A 13,292-nucleotide genomic window follows, 5' to 3' on the forward strand; every position below is an offset into this window, starting at 1 on the left:
GCTGCCTGACCTTAAAATATCTTTTTTTTTTTTTTTTTGGTTTTTCGAGACAGGGTTTCTCTGTGTAGCCCTGGCTGTCCTGTACTTGCTGGCTGTCCTGTACTTGCTTTGTAGACCAGGCTGGCCTCGAACTCACAGCTATTTTTAATACTTATTTTTTTATTTTTTATTTCTTGGTTTTTCGAGACACCGTTTCTCTGTGTAGCCTTGGCTGTTCTGGAACTCACTCTGTAGACCAGACTGGCCTCGAACTCACAGACATAGACCTGCCTCTGCCTCCTGACTGCTGGGATCAAACTCTACTGATTAAAACAGGAATCGTCAGACAACATACAGTTAGCATTCTAGTAAATCTGTATCCAACAGTTTGAAGTGCTTCCCTCGGCCCCCAGGAGAGAATGGGAACGTAGTCCCCCACTACCACAAATTATGCAGTTTCCTGCATTTGGGGACATTGCCGGGATCAGCACATCCAGGGTGCAATGGATAAACCTCGCCCTGGGAAAACCACCTTCCTGATCATGGTATCTCCTCTGCCAGGGACGTATAATTTGAAGTGCTTTAAGATGCCTTAAGACCAGGCCAGGTGTGGTGGCACACGCCTTTAATCCCAGCACTCAGGAGTCAGAGGCAGGAGGATCACTGTGAGTTAAGGTCAGCCTGGTCTACAAAGAGAGTCCAGGTCACCAAGGCTACACAGAGAAACCCTCACTCAAAAAACCAAAACCAACCAAACAAAAAGATGCCTTAAAAAAAAAAAAAAAAGATGCCTTAAGGAAGGAAAAGCTCCTGGTTGTTAGGGTGTGTTAAAAGTGAGCGGCGGAGGTTAGGGGTGAACGGTGGAGCTGTACAGAGGGATGTAATCACACCACGCAACAGATCCACTTAAGAGATTTAATAGGGCGATACAAGAAACTTCTATGGAGACACACGGGGAGAGGGGAGGGGAGGAGAGGAGAGGGAGGAGTTCCTTTTATAAATATCTAGCGCATGTGCAGAAGTCCCGCCGGCGGGGGTGGGGTGGGGGCGGGGGTGTTGTTGTTGTGTAGCCTGTTTTCCCGCCGTCATCAGGACCTTCAGGGGTGGCTGCGTTGTTGCCTGATTACTAACAGGGTGGAATTTAGGAAATTTAGCTGTATTGGTTGTGGTTATAGAAATGAATGTGTTGGGCTGGAGAGATCGCTCAGAGGTTAAGAGCATTGACTGCTCTTCCAGAGGTCCTGAGTTCAATTCCCAGTAACCACATGGTGATTCATAACCATGTATAACGAGCTCTTGTGTCCTCTTCTGGCCTGCAGATATAATAAATAATTCTCTTTAAAAAAAAAAAAAAAAAGAAAGAAGCCGGGCGTGGTGGCGCACGCCTTTAATCCCAGCACTTGGGAGGCAGAGGCAGGCGTATCGCTGTGAGTTCGAGGCCAGCCTGGTCTACAAAGTGAGTCTAGGATGGCCAAGGCTACACAAAGGCTACACAGAGAAACCCTGTCTCGAATAACCAAAAAAAAAAAAAAAAAAAAAAAGAAAGAAAGAAAGAAAGAAAGAAAAGAAATGAATGTGTTGTGGGAAAACGGCAACACACTTGTTTTATGGACTAGAGAACAGAATTTGTTTAATATTTAAATGTATTGATATTTTGGTTCCTTTTCAGTCATGGAGTTGGATTATTTTTGTTCATTAGCCATCTATCTACCTACTTTATTTTTTTAAAGAGTTATTCATTTATTTATTATGTATACAGTGTTCTGCCTGCATGTACACCTGCACGCCAGAAGAGGGCACTAGATCCCATAATAGATGGTTGTGAGCCATCATGTGGTTGCTTGGAATTTAACTCAGGACCTCTGGAAGAGCAGTCCGTGCTCTTGACCACTGAGCCATCTCTCTAGTCCCGTACTTGATTTATTTCAGACAGGATCTCATTATGGATTGCTGGCTGTCCTGGAACTCACCATACACACAAGGCTGGCCTCGAACTCACAGAGGTCTGTCTCCCTCTGCCTTCCAACAGCTGTGATCAAGGTGTGTGCCACCATAGGCTGCCGCTCATTAGTCTCAGTCTCAGGATGTCTTTTTCTTAGCCAGCTTCAGGCTTCTGGGTTGGCTGTTTTATATGTTGGTCTCCTATCCCAGGAGGCTAGTTAGCCAAAACAAGGCTGGAGGGAGACAGCAATTTAGGGGTGAATCTATAAACTGTGTGCTTTGGGCAGAGCTGGTTTTGACTTTTTGGCATAGAGACTGGGTAGCTTAAATGATGAGCATTTCTATCTTTCTTTTTTCTCGAGACAAGGTTTCTCTGTGTAGGCTTGACTGTCCTGGACTCACTTTGTAGACCAGGCTGGCCTTGAACTCACAGAGATCTGCCTGCCTCTGCCTCCCCAGTGCTGGGATTAAAGGTGTGCGCCACCATACCCGGTTCCAATTCTCATTCTTCTCAGCATCTTTTATACAGATCTGTGGGGAGGAGAGGTGCCTGGATTAATGTGCAGGTTGGTCTACTTTGGGGTTTTGGGGGTTTCTTGGCTTAGCAGGACTCTAAGCAGAACCTCCAGTACTAATTGGGTAACAGCCGGTCCGTGTTGAGAGGGAACCAGGTGGAGCTGGGTGTGACACAGCAGACGGTAACAATTGTAAATACAAGTTGGGTGTGGTGGTGGGTGTTTTTAATTCCAGGCCTCTGGAGGCAGAGGCAGGTGGATCACTGTGAGTTTGTGGCCAGCCTGTCCTACATAGGGAATGCCAGGCCAGCCAGGACTGCACAGTGAGAGCCTTTCTAGAAAGAATAAGATTGTAAAGACAGGCACACATGTTCTACCAGACCTCTCTTTACTCACTAGTTAAGGTTGAACAGGCGTGCAGGAGATGTACGGAAGGCTCTGGCCTACCAGGGGCCCATGCAATGTACCTAGGGACAAAGAACTGAGCTGGGCCTGGACATATGGGAATTTTATATCCACTATCCCCTAGAACCCTTGAAACACTCCTTTTCAAAAGGAGTTTGGACAAACAAGCAAACAAAGTAGGGTTGTTGTTTTATTTTGTTTGAGACAAAGTAGGGGTTTTTTGTTTTGTTTTGATTTTGGTTTTTCAAGGGTTTCTCTCTGTAGCCTTGGCTGTTTGTCCTTGAACTCACTCTGTAGACCAGGCTGGCCTCAAACTCACAGAGATCCGCCTGCCTCTGCCTCCCTGAGTGCTGGGATTACAGGTGTGTACTACCCTGCCCAGCTTTTAAAAAAGTCTCTATAACAGGGCTTGGAGAAATGGCTCAGAGGTTAAGAGCACTGACTGCTCTTCCAGAGGTCCTGGAGTTCAATTTCCAGTAACCACATGGTGGCTCACTACCATTTATAATGAGATCTGGTGCCCTCTTCTGGCCTGTAGGCACACATTCAGGCAGAATACTGTACAAATAATAAATAAATAAATCTTTAAAAAAAAAAAAAGTCTCTATAACAAAGAACATAGACAAGGAAGGTAACCTGAAGCCCAGTCACCTTCCCTCCCGAAAAGGACTTTTGCTGTTAAGTCAGCTCATGGCTAAATCTATGTCTCATCTATGTCTCATGGTGTGTCAAAAACCAGAAAGTTGACATAGGCATCGGGAAGGAAGCAAGGAGCTTTTGTCCTTGACTTGGCCACACTATAATCAACCCATCTTCCTTCACCAGTTATGTTTATGATGTAATGGGAAACGGAGGAGGCAGTCATATGGTGCTAAGTGATCATAACAGCCCTGCATGGTTGGGAGTTGCCCTTGCCTGTCCTTTGGCCATGTACCCCTGCAGGACACCGTTGTCTCCTGTGTACCGAAGCATGGTTCAGGCTTGCTGTTGTTGTTGATTTTTTTATTACAAAATCCTACTGGAGACTCTAACCAAGACGATGCCATTTGGGTACGTGGATTCTGACCTCCTGTCCTAGTTTCCTCAGAGTAAAAAATAATCCTGTGAATTATTTTCAGTCCCCTTGTCACGCGATTAACTCCATGATTAAGACTCTCTCTCTTCTCTGAGAATGTGTTTTTTTTGGGGGGGCAGAGGTAGGGGGTGGAAGGCCAGGGGTGGGGTGAAGGACTGGGGGTGGGGTGGAGTGGGGGGGGAAGGAGGGGATTGGGAAGCATATTCAAATTCAGACATACCCACTGACAGCCCAGTCTGACTGCCTCCTCGTCTGTTTGCTATACTTGTCTGGATGTGTGTGAGTTTAAGTAGCAGACCCATTTTGAGTCCCTGCCAGGGCAGGGCAGAGCAGGGCAGGGCAAATCCGGCCACACCGGTTTGAGAGATGTGCACAGGCATGCTCGAATCCCGGCAGCAGTTAGGTTTCCTTCCGTGTTCACGGAGAGGGGAAGCAGAAAAGGAAGGAGAAGTCGAAGGAAAGCTAGTGCAAGGGACAGAGCCATCCCATGCCCCTGCCTGCTCTGCCCTGCCCTGTGCCTTTTTCTCTGATATTTATTTTGATGCTTAATTTTTGCTGCAAAAAATTGCCTTTTTTTTTCTTTGTATACCCTGGACCATGAGTACTGTGAGGGCCGGATTGTGTTCCGCTCTGGTCTACGTGTAGTGCTTAAAGGGCATATATTTGACAATTAAGAAGTTATCTATAGAAGGTATGGTGACCACGAATGAACTTGGGGCAGGGGTTCAAGCAAACACAGTTTTCCTATTTGCTTTAAACAGAGAACGCTGTAAAAAAGAGCAATCTAGGATTTTGTTTGTTTGTTTGGCTTGTTTTTTGAAACAGGGTTTCTCTGTGTAGCTCTGGCTGACCTGGACTTGCTTTGTAGACCAGGCTGACCTTGAACTCACAGAGATCCGCTTGCCTCTGCCTCCCGAGTGCTGGAATTAAAGGCTTGCACCGCCACCACTTGGCTGTGATTATTATTTTTTAACAGTGCTCAAATGAATGGGTACACAGGGTGCATACACAGTGTTCTTTTTTTTTTTTTTAAGTTTATTTATTATTCTGTATACAGTGCTCTGCCTGTATATACACCCGCAGGCCAGAAGAGGCCATCAGATTCCATTATAGATGTGGTTGCTGGGAATTGAACTCAGGACCTCTGGAGGAACAGACAGTGCTCTTAACCGCTGAGCCATCTCTCCAGCCCCTACAGTGTTCTATCCAATCCTGTTGGAGGTTCTACTGGGGACTGTTGTCTCCTTATCAGTAATAAAACCACCGAGCCTACCTTTGAGCCTGTCCGAGTGTGTGATAGGTGACCTTTGATAACAGGGCCCAAACTCCACCTTCAGAACATGCGGATGTCACCATTCTCTGAAGAGCCTTGAAGCCTTTCATCTACCTCCAACTACTTGCTGGGCTCAGACTCCTCTGCTTCTGGAAGCTGTGACTCCCAGGCCGCAGAGCTCAGATGTGCACCACAGTCTCCCACTGCTTGCTTCATGAGTAAATACCCATTTTTCTCTCTTGGGGGTTTGCAATGTAGCCTTGGTTGACCTGCTTCTGCCTATGTGGCCCGTGATGCTTCATACTCGCCTCACTCCTCTTTCTTTTCTTCTTTCTTTCTTTTTTTGAGGCAGGGTTTCTCTGCGTAGCCTTGGCTGTCCTGAAACTCACTTTGTAGACCAGGATGGCCTTGAACTCACAGCGATCTGCCTGCCTCTGCCTCCCCTGAGTGCTGAGATAAAAGGTGTGTGCCACCATTGCTTAGCCTCCTGTCACTCTTACTGTAGCTTCCTGTCAGCTGGCTTTCCTCTCCCTTTCAAACAGCCATTTTAGGAGCAAATGACAAATGGCAGAGGTAGCAAACAGGTCTAAATTTGGGGATGAAGAGTCAGTCAGCACTACCCACTGGTGAGGCAGACGGCAGTCCCTCTACCTGTGTGTGTTTTTTTAAAACAGGGGTGGGGGTTAGGGAGAAAGTGCAGTCCTATTTTCTGTATGTTTGTTTGAAGACAGTCAGGGTCTTTTTATGTGGCCCAGGCTAGTCTTGAACTTGGAATCCATTAACGGAGGAATAGCCATAGAGATTCATTCGGTGATAAGTAGATTTAAACCAAGTCCTCTAAGAAGGGCTGCCCTTGGTCGCTTACCCAACCCTCGGCAGGATTTGTGGGAATCCCTTGTTCCCAGGTTCTTTTCAAAGAGGCCTGGCAGCTTTCTTAGGAGGCGCAAGTCCAAGGTTCCCCTTCCCTGAGATTTTGTGGTCACCTCTCACATCTGGTCAATCTTGGAGCTGTTTCCTCTTCTTTTGAAAGCACAGCTTTAGTCTCTCCCTCGGCAACATGGAATCCTTGCGCTCTGCCACTTTCCTCAGTGGCTCTGACTGTATCCTTACGTGCTTCAGTTTGGCAGACTTCCCCACTGGACCTGACAGGCGCTTTTCAAACCCACGGATGGATGGTTCTGTGACAGTTGGCTTCGTTCGTTCCCCCAACCTGTTCGCCGTTTTATGAAACTCCCATGATTCTTCTCTGAAATTATTCAAAGAGCCATTCCTTGCCCTCAGGAAGAACCGTTTGCCCCAAACTCCAAAATCCCCTGGAAACAGGCTTTCACGTATTTCATATAGTGGGAATACACTAGTATATAAAAAGTCATAGGTTAAGCAAAACAAAGGGAGGTCAGCATTTGAGTGGCCCGGGGATGTGTTTTGATTTGCTCCAGGCAAAATCATCTGCAGAGGGCTGACATAGTTAACCCTTTAAACCAGCCCTAGTGTGCAACACGCCCCTCAGCCCTCAGCCCTCAGCCCTGTACTCCAGAGGGACATAAATCCTGGTCATAAAACAGCAACGCCAGCACCTCTCCCAGATTGGTTTCTGTTCTTTCCTGTAGAAAATTTTTTTTTTTTTTTTTTTGGTTTTTCGAGACAGGGTTTCTCTGTGTAGCCTTGACTGTCCTGGACTCACTTTGTAGACCAGGCTGGCCTCGAACTCACAGCGATCCGCCTGCCTCTGCCTCCCGAGTGCTGGGATTAAAGGCATGCGCCACCACGCCCGGCTCAGAAAATTTTTTTATATTATGGCCAGAGGTATCTTTACTGTGGCCAGAGAACAGTATGGACCCTGCTGTTCTGTACCTCCTTAAAAAAAAAAAAAAAGAAAGAAAGAAAAAACTATTTTGTTTATGTGCATGTGTGTGCACTTCCATGAGTTTACCTGTATCCTGTGTGTACAAGATCCTTTTAAGGCCAGAGGCATTGGACACCCTGAAGCCAGAGTTACAGACACCTGTGAACCCCCTGGGGTCCAATCTCATCTTCCCTGCGAGAGCAGTGAGCGTTCTTGACCTCTGAGCCATCTCTCTGGCCCGCGTTCTTACACTGCATCAGCCTGAATTGGAAGGACAAAAGCAGCTGTGGCGAAGCCAGGCAACAGCCTGTGCTACAGGGTTAGCACACTCATTTAATTTCATTGGAAAAAAAATAATGAAACCGGTGAAAAGTATTTATGGAACCTAAGGAGAGCATATTTTGCTGGTTTTACTTTATGTTTGAAGTTTTGGGTCCAGCTCTACTCATAAATCCTGAAATGCCTAGCATAAAGAACGCAGCCTGGGGCATACCCCATAAAACTTACAGTGCAATTAAATGAGCAATTTCCACTGGAAATAAAATGGCGTGTTGAGTGGAATATGAATTAAACTGCACGGGACTGAGGCTTGCACGAGGCTTTGGAGAGAAACCTGCTGGTGCTGGTAGCACCCAATGCAGTCCATACACAGGTCAACGCCAGCAAATAGCAAAGGATTAACTGCAGGAGGGCAGGGCATGCCACACTATGATCAATGCTGTTCCCGCCCCCCCCCCCCCCCCCCCGCGGGGGAAAAAAAAAAAGGATTCAGAAAAAGCTACTGGTGATGAGGGAGGAGGAAATCCGACCTTTATCACATGGCAGGCTGGGCGAGCTTTTGTCTGCGGTAGAGGATTTTGGACACTTTCTTTGGACTTCATTTTCAGTTTCTGAATGTTCTCCCCTGAAAACGTCGGGTGTGTGTGTGTGTGTGTGTGTGTGTGTGTGTGTGTGTGTGTGTGCGCGCGCGCGCGCGCGCGCGCGCATGCGTGCGCATCGGGGTCAGGAGTATTTGTTTTTCTTTGAAAGGATTGAAGTTTGGTTTCCAGTACCCACATGAGGCAGCTAACAGCTGCCTGTAACTTCAGTCGCAGGGTCTGACACCCTCTTCTAGGCCCACTCCCACCGCATGGGACATCTCCCCACCACATACATACACAAATAAAATTAGCAAGTCACTCAGGTGCCCCGAAAAAAGCTTCACAAAAGAGATTGCAACAGGAGCATCCAAAAGAACATCAACTCACACCACGCCACAGACCACTGTCTGTCCTGGCTCGCTTGGCACCCTGTGGGGACATTCAAAGATGACGCTCCAATGGTGTTACATATGAAATATATGCCACACAACATGCATGGTATAAGATTTATTGTAGAAATGTAGGAAAGGAAGAAATGAGAAAGGGGCACCTCAAGGTGACATTGAGAGAGAGAGAGAGAGAGAGAGAGAGAGAGAGAGAGAGAGAGAGAGAGAGAGAGAGAGAGAGAGACAGAGAGAGAGAGGGAGGAGGGAGGGAGGGGAGGGAGGGAAACGGGATGGGTTTGCCACCTGGTGGTGGGCGGCCTGTGGTGATGGCATAGGTTGCTAGGCAGCCTGGAGGCAGGCTTGCAAAGTTGCTTATATGGGAACAACTGGATCAGTGTGATGGATTGGATTGAAGGTGCTTGTAGCCGAGTCTGATTACCTGAGCTTAACCTCCCAGACCTCCACAGAGTAAAAGAAGAGAGCTGACTTTTGCCAGATGTCCTCTGATCTTCACACTGCAGCTGTCGAATGCACGTGTGTGTGTGTGCTAGCACACAAGCACGTGATATTCCCCCCAGTGCATTTACACACACACACACACACACACACTATATATATATATATATATATATGTATATATATATATATATATATATATATATATATATATTTTTTTTTTTTTTTTCTCCCTGAGACAGGGTTTCTCTGTGCAGCCTTAGTTGTCCTAGACTCACTTTGTAGACCAGGCTGGCCTTGAACTCACAGTGATCCGCCTGCCTCTGCCTCCGGAGTGCTGGGATTAAAGTCATGTGCCACCACAAAATATATTTAAAAAGATGTAATTTTTAACAAGCTGATGCTTCACTGATACATCTCCATTCAGGAAAGGGTAATTAGTTTTGGCCTGGAAGGAACCATTTGGACACATTTGACTGACAAAGTCACAAGTGCAGTTATCACTCAGGATCCTCCAGCGCCCTATCTGTGGATGCAAACAACGGAAAATCCTAAAAAACATTTTAGAGAAAGGAACACTGAACATAGCAGACTTTTTTTTTTTCATCCGATATCATAGTTTTAGAAAGCGTTCAGAACGTGGGGGGAATCTGGCTGGGCATGGTGGCCCACGCCTTTAATCCCAGCACTTGAGAGGCAGACTCAGGCGGATTGCTGTGAATTCAAGGCCAGCCTGGTCTACAAAGTGAGTCCAGGACAGCCTAGGCTACACAGAGAGATCCTGTCTCAAAAACAAACAAACAAACAAACAAACAAACAAAAAAAAAAAGAAAAGAAAAAAAGAAAAAAGAAAGAAAGTGGGGGGATCTAAATAATTCAGGGGGTCGCCCATCTGTGCAAGTCACATATGCCATCTCATAGGGGGGACTGGAGCATCTATCAACAGGGCCTCCTGGACCAAACTCCAGGCTCCTAGGGCCAGGGACCAGAAAAACGTGTTTTAATCTAAGCCTACTCCAAATAAGGCCGTCTTCTTTCTTTGAAGAACTAGGTAAGGCCTCAGGAACGAAGGAAGGAAGGCCTCTATTTTCCTCTCGTGAAAGGCACAGCTGAGATCAGAGCCCAGCTTCAACCTTTTTTGTTTCCAGGTGTTCTTTCTTCCCAGGCCCAAGGAGCCAGGTGGCGGCGTGGTGGGTGATGGCACATGAGACGAGATTCTAGTCAGCTCACCAGAACTTTAAAAGGTCAGCAGTGAAACTGTATTTCTTTATAAAAATCATGGTGTGCCATTGTGTTGTCTGAGTGCACATTCCATCCCCAAAGCATGTGGGATCTACCATTGTACGTTTCCCACTACATGTGTGCTACACACGTGTCAAATGTTTCTGAAAAATACGTGCTTTCCTGGCAAGGGATATTTTGAATTTTTTGCATTTGATCTTGTTCTATCCAGGCTCCCTAAACTCTGTACATCTTATTTTCACGATGGTAGTTTACATCTGCTTGCAAATATGCGTAACTGCCTGATGGCTTATTCAGGGGCGGTGTCCGAAAGGGAGCACTGCTGCATCATTGAGTGGGCTGTGACACGGACGAGTCTAGACTATAGGCGCAGTGAGACCTGGAAGGTCACTAGCAAGTGGGAGAACAGGAGAAACCAAAATGCCGGGATGTGTGTACTGAGAGCAAAGCTGTGGCAGCTTGGGAAAAAGACACGCAGCGTTTCCTGTGACCCTGACGTGGGAGACATTTCTGATTTAGAGCCAAGATTATAAAGCATACACCTTGTTTAAGTTAGCAAAATATTACATAACCAAAAATTTTTTTTTTTACAGTTTTATATGTATGACAAGTAGTTTGTGCGTGTGTATGTGTGTGTGTGTGGGGGGGGGAAAGGCTTCCTTTCTGTTTTATTATTTGGAAGAAGTTTAAAAAGCAAAACTTAAACGCCATTTTTTTTTCTTTTTCTTCTTCTTCTTCTTCTTTTTTTTTTTTTCGAGACAGGGTTTCTCTGTGTAGCCTTGGCTGTCCTGGACTCACTTTGTAGACCAGGCTAGTCTTGAACTCACAGTGACCCTGCCTGCCTCTGCCTCCAGAGTGCTGGGATTTAAGGCGTTTGCCACCACGCCAGGTTTAAACACCATTTTTTTTTGTTTTTTGGTTTTTCGAGACAGGGTTTCTCTGTGTAACCTTGGCCGTCCTGGACTCACTTTGTAGACCAGGCTGGCCTCGAACTCACAGCGATCCGCCTGCCTCTGCCTCCCGAGTGCTGGGATTAAAGGCGTGCGCCACCACGCCCGGCTTAAACACCATTTCTTAAAGACACATTTTTTATTTCTTTAGAAGACAAAAAGGTATACGCTGCCGTTATTTTCGGAGACATATCGGCCTCTTTACTCCTGCTTTAGGTCAGATCATTTTATGCTTTTCCTCGGGTAAGTACTAGCAGTTTGAAAACCGTTTTATTAATTAACAAGCTGTGACGCAATATATCATCACATCTTTAGAGCTCTGGCGCCAGCTAGTGGTAGCAGAGAGGAACTGCACGACTACGCTAAATTCCTGAGGTCTGTTTTGGCACCTGCCTTTCTTTCTCCTGTATCCTCCTGTGTTTTTCTTCATCAACATCACGAGGAGTCGTTGTAGCTGGTTATCGAGGAGTATTAGGGATTAGAGATGAATTTAGGAAAAAAAAAAAAAAAAAAAAAAGGAAAGCCCCAGTAGGCCAAGGGCAGAGAGAGAAAGAGGAAAGGCCAGTCAAATGCAACCACTCACCCAAAGGATTTGAGGTCATTTATTTCTTTAAATATTTCTGGCATTCAGTAGAGCAGTTCCGATTTTGCCGGCAAACTTTGAACCTTTTGTCTTTCATTTGTTGATAGGCTTGAATCCAATCCTAAGCCATGTGGTAACCACGAACCCCACCACAGACACTGTAAGGACGCTGTACGTGGACATTTATGTTTGCTTCTAAGTAGCAAATATTTCTAATGTGGACAGGAATTCTGAGAGGAATGATTCTCAAATACTTAGAAGAGCAGAAACTCCTTAAGATGGCATTTGTATCCGGCACCCTGTTCCCCGCCAAGCACAGCCCTTGGGTTAAAGGAGGCACGGTTGGGCGTGGAAGTCAGTCTACTCTCAGACAGAAGGAGGTCGTAACGGTTTTCATGAAGACCGGAAACGAGCTATTTATCTCAAGAACAAACAATCTTTGGCAGCCCATTTCTTTCATTTAATTAAGCGGCATCTGACCACACTGGGGTTATAGAGGCCGCTAATAAATAAATCCTGAAGTAGAGACATTACACTCATTAAATGGTGGGAGTGTTTATAACTCTATTGCTTATTGCCAGAATCAATATTACTAATACTATACGTGGGATTTATTACAAAAACAAGCTGACGGTGGTGAAGGGCTTTTCTCTGGAAATTTCATTCCCAGGGCTGTGTTACTTATGGAGAGCAAGGATGGTCCAAGCTGGAACTTTCTGTAATAGTCTTGAAAGGTAAGTCTAGCTTTGGAGTTTGGGGGAGGAGGAACAGCCACAGTTAAACCTGGAAGCTTGGCTGATGTATGTGCTGTTGAAAATCTGACTGATGAGAGACATCCCACTGTAAAATAGACGGTCATGGTGCTGCTGTAGAAGATAGTTTAACCTCCTGCTGGAATCTGAGTGTTTTGTATAGAAAGTTCCTACCAAATGAGTCAAAATGTTGCCCTTACCCTTTTGTATTTTTTATATTTATTTATTTTTGGTTTTTTCGAGACAGGATTTCTTTGTGTAGCCTTGCGTGTCCTGGACTCGCATTGTAGATCAGGCTGGCCTCGAACTCACAGGGATCCACCTGCCTCTGCCTCCCAAGTGCTGAGATTAAAGGCATGTATATTTTTTATTTTTTATTTTTGGTTTTTCCAGACAGGGTTTCTCTGTGTAGCCTTGGCTGTCCTGGACTCACTTTGTAGGCCAGGCTGGCCTAACCTTTGATGTGTAAGGAGAAAACATTTTAAAGATCTCTCTCTCTCTCTCTCTCTCTCTCTCTCTCTTCTTTTTACTTCTTAAGATGGAAGCCAAGCTTATATAATTGAATTAAGTTTCCAGTCATACCTGAAAGGAGGTATCATTGTGTTTTTCTGGAAAAAGATAATTGATTTCAATAGGGCTGTATTAATGACAGAGGATAAACTGAAATAGAAGTGAAGGATAATTGAACTGCCATAAAAATTTGAGAATCACACCAAACATCAGCTTTGCAGTGTGCTGTGCTTATTTTAAATGCTGAGTTTGTCATTAGGCATATCTTTAAAAATGTTTAGTGGTTGCTTTAAAATAGTTTGATGCCTACTATAATCCGTATATAACTCCCCATATGCTGCCAAGCAAATGCTACAAAATACCGTCCCATCATAATTTGAAATTTGCTCATAAAGATTTTAAGATTTATCATTGCAGTGTTATTTTCTCTTTTTGAAATTATGCAATCAGAAATTAACTGTATATGGCAAATGAACACATTTAAAGGAAATGTATCTGAATATATTCCTGAGTTTAAAA

The 13,292-nt window shown here is 45.3% G+C and overlaps 1 non-coding gene across 1 annotated transcript; it reads right to left on the minus strand.

Annotated features, from left to right (window-relative positions):
• Nucleotides 1-389: 389 nt before the first annotated feature.
• Nucleotides 390-548, minus strand: LOC127207799 (U1 spliceosomal RNA). Its single transcript, XR_007833000.1, has one exon. It is a non-coding gene; the product is annotated as a U1 spliceosomal RNA (small nuclear RNA).
• Nucleotides 549-13,292: the final 12,744 nt, after the last annotated feature.

The sequence above is a fragment of the Acomys russatus genome, chromosome 24 (assembly GCF_903995435.1).
Source record: "Acomys russatus chromosome 24, mAcoRus1.1, whole genome shotgun sequence".
Lineage (NCBI taxonomy): Eukaryota > Metazoa > Chordata > Mammalia > Rodentia > Muridae > Acomys > Acomys russatus.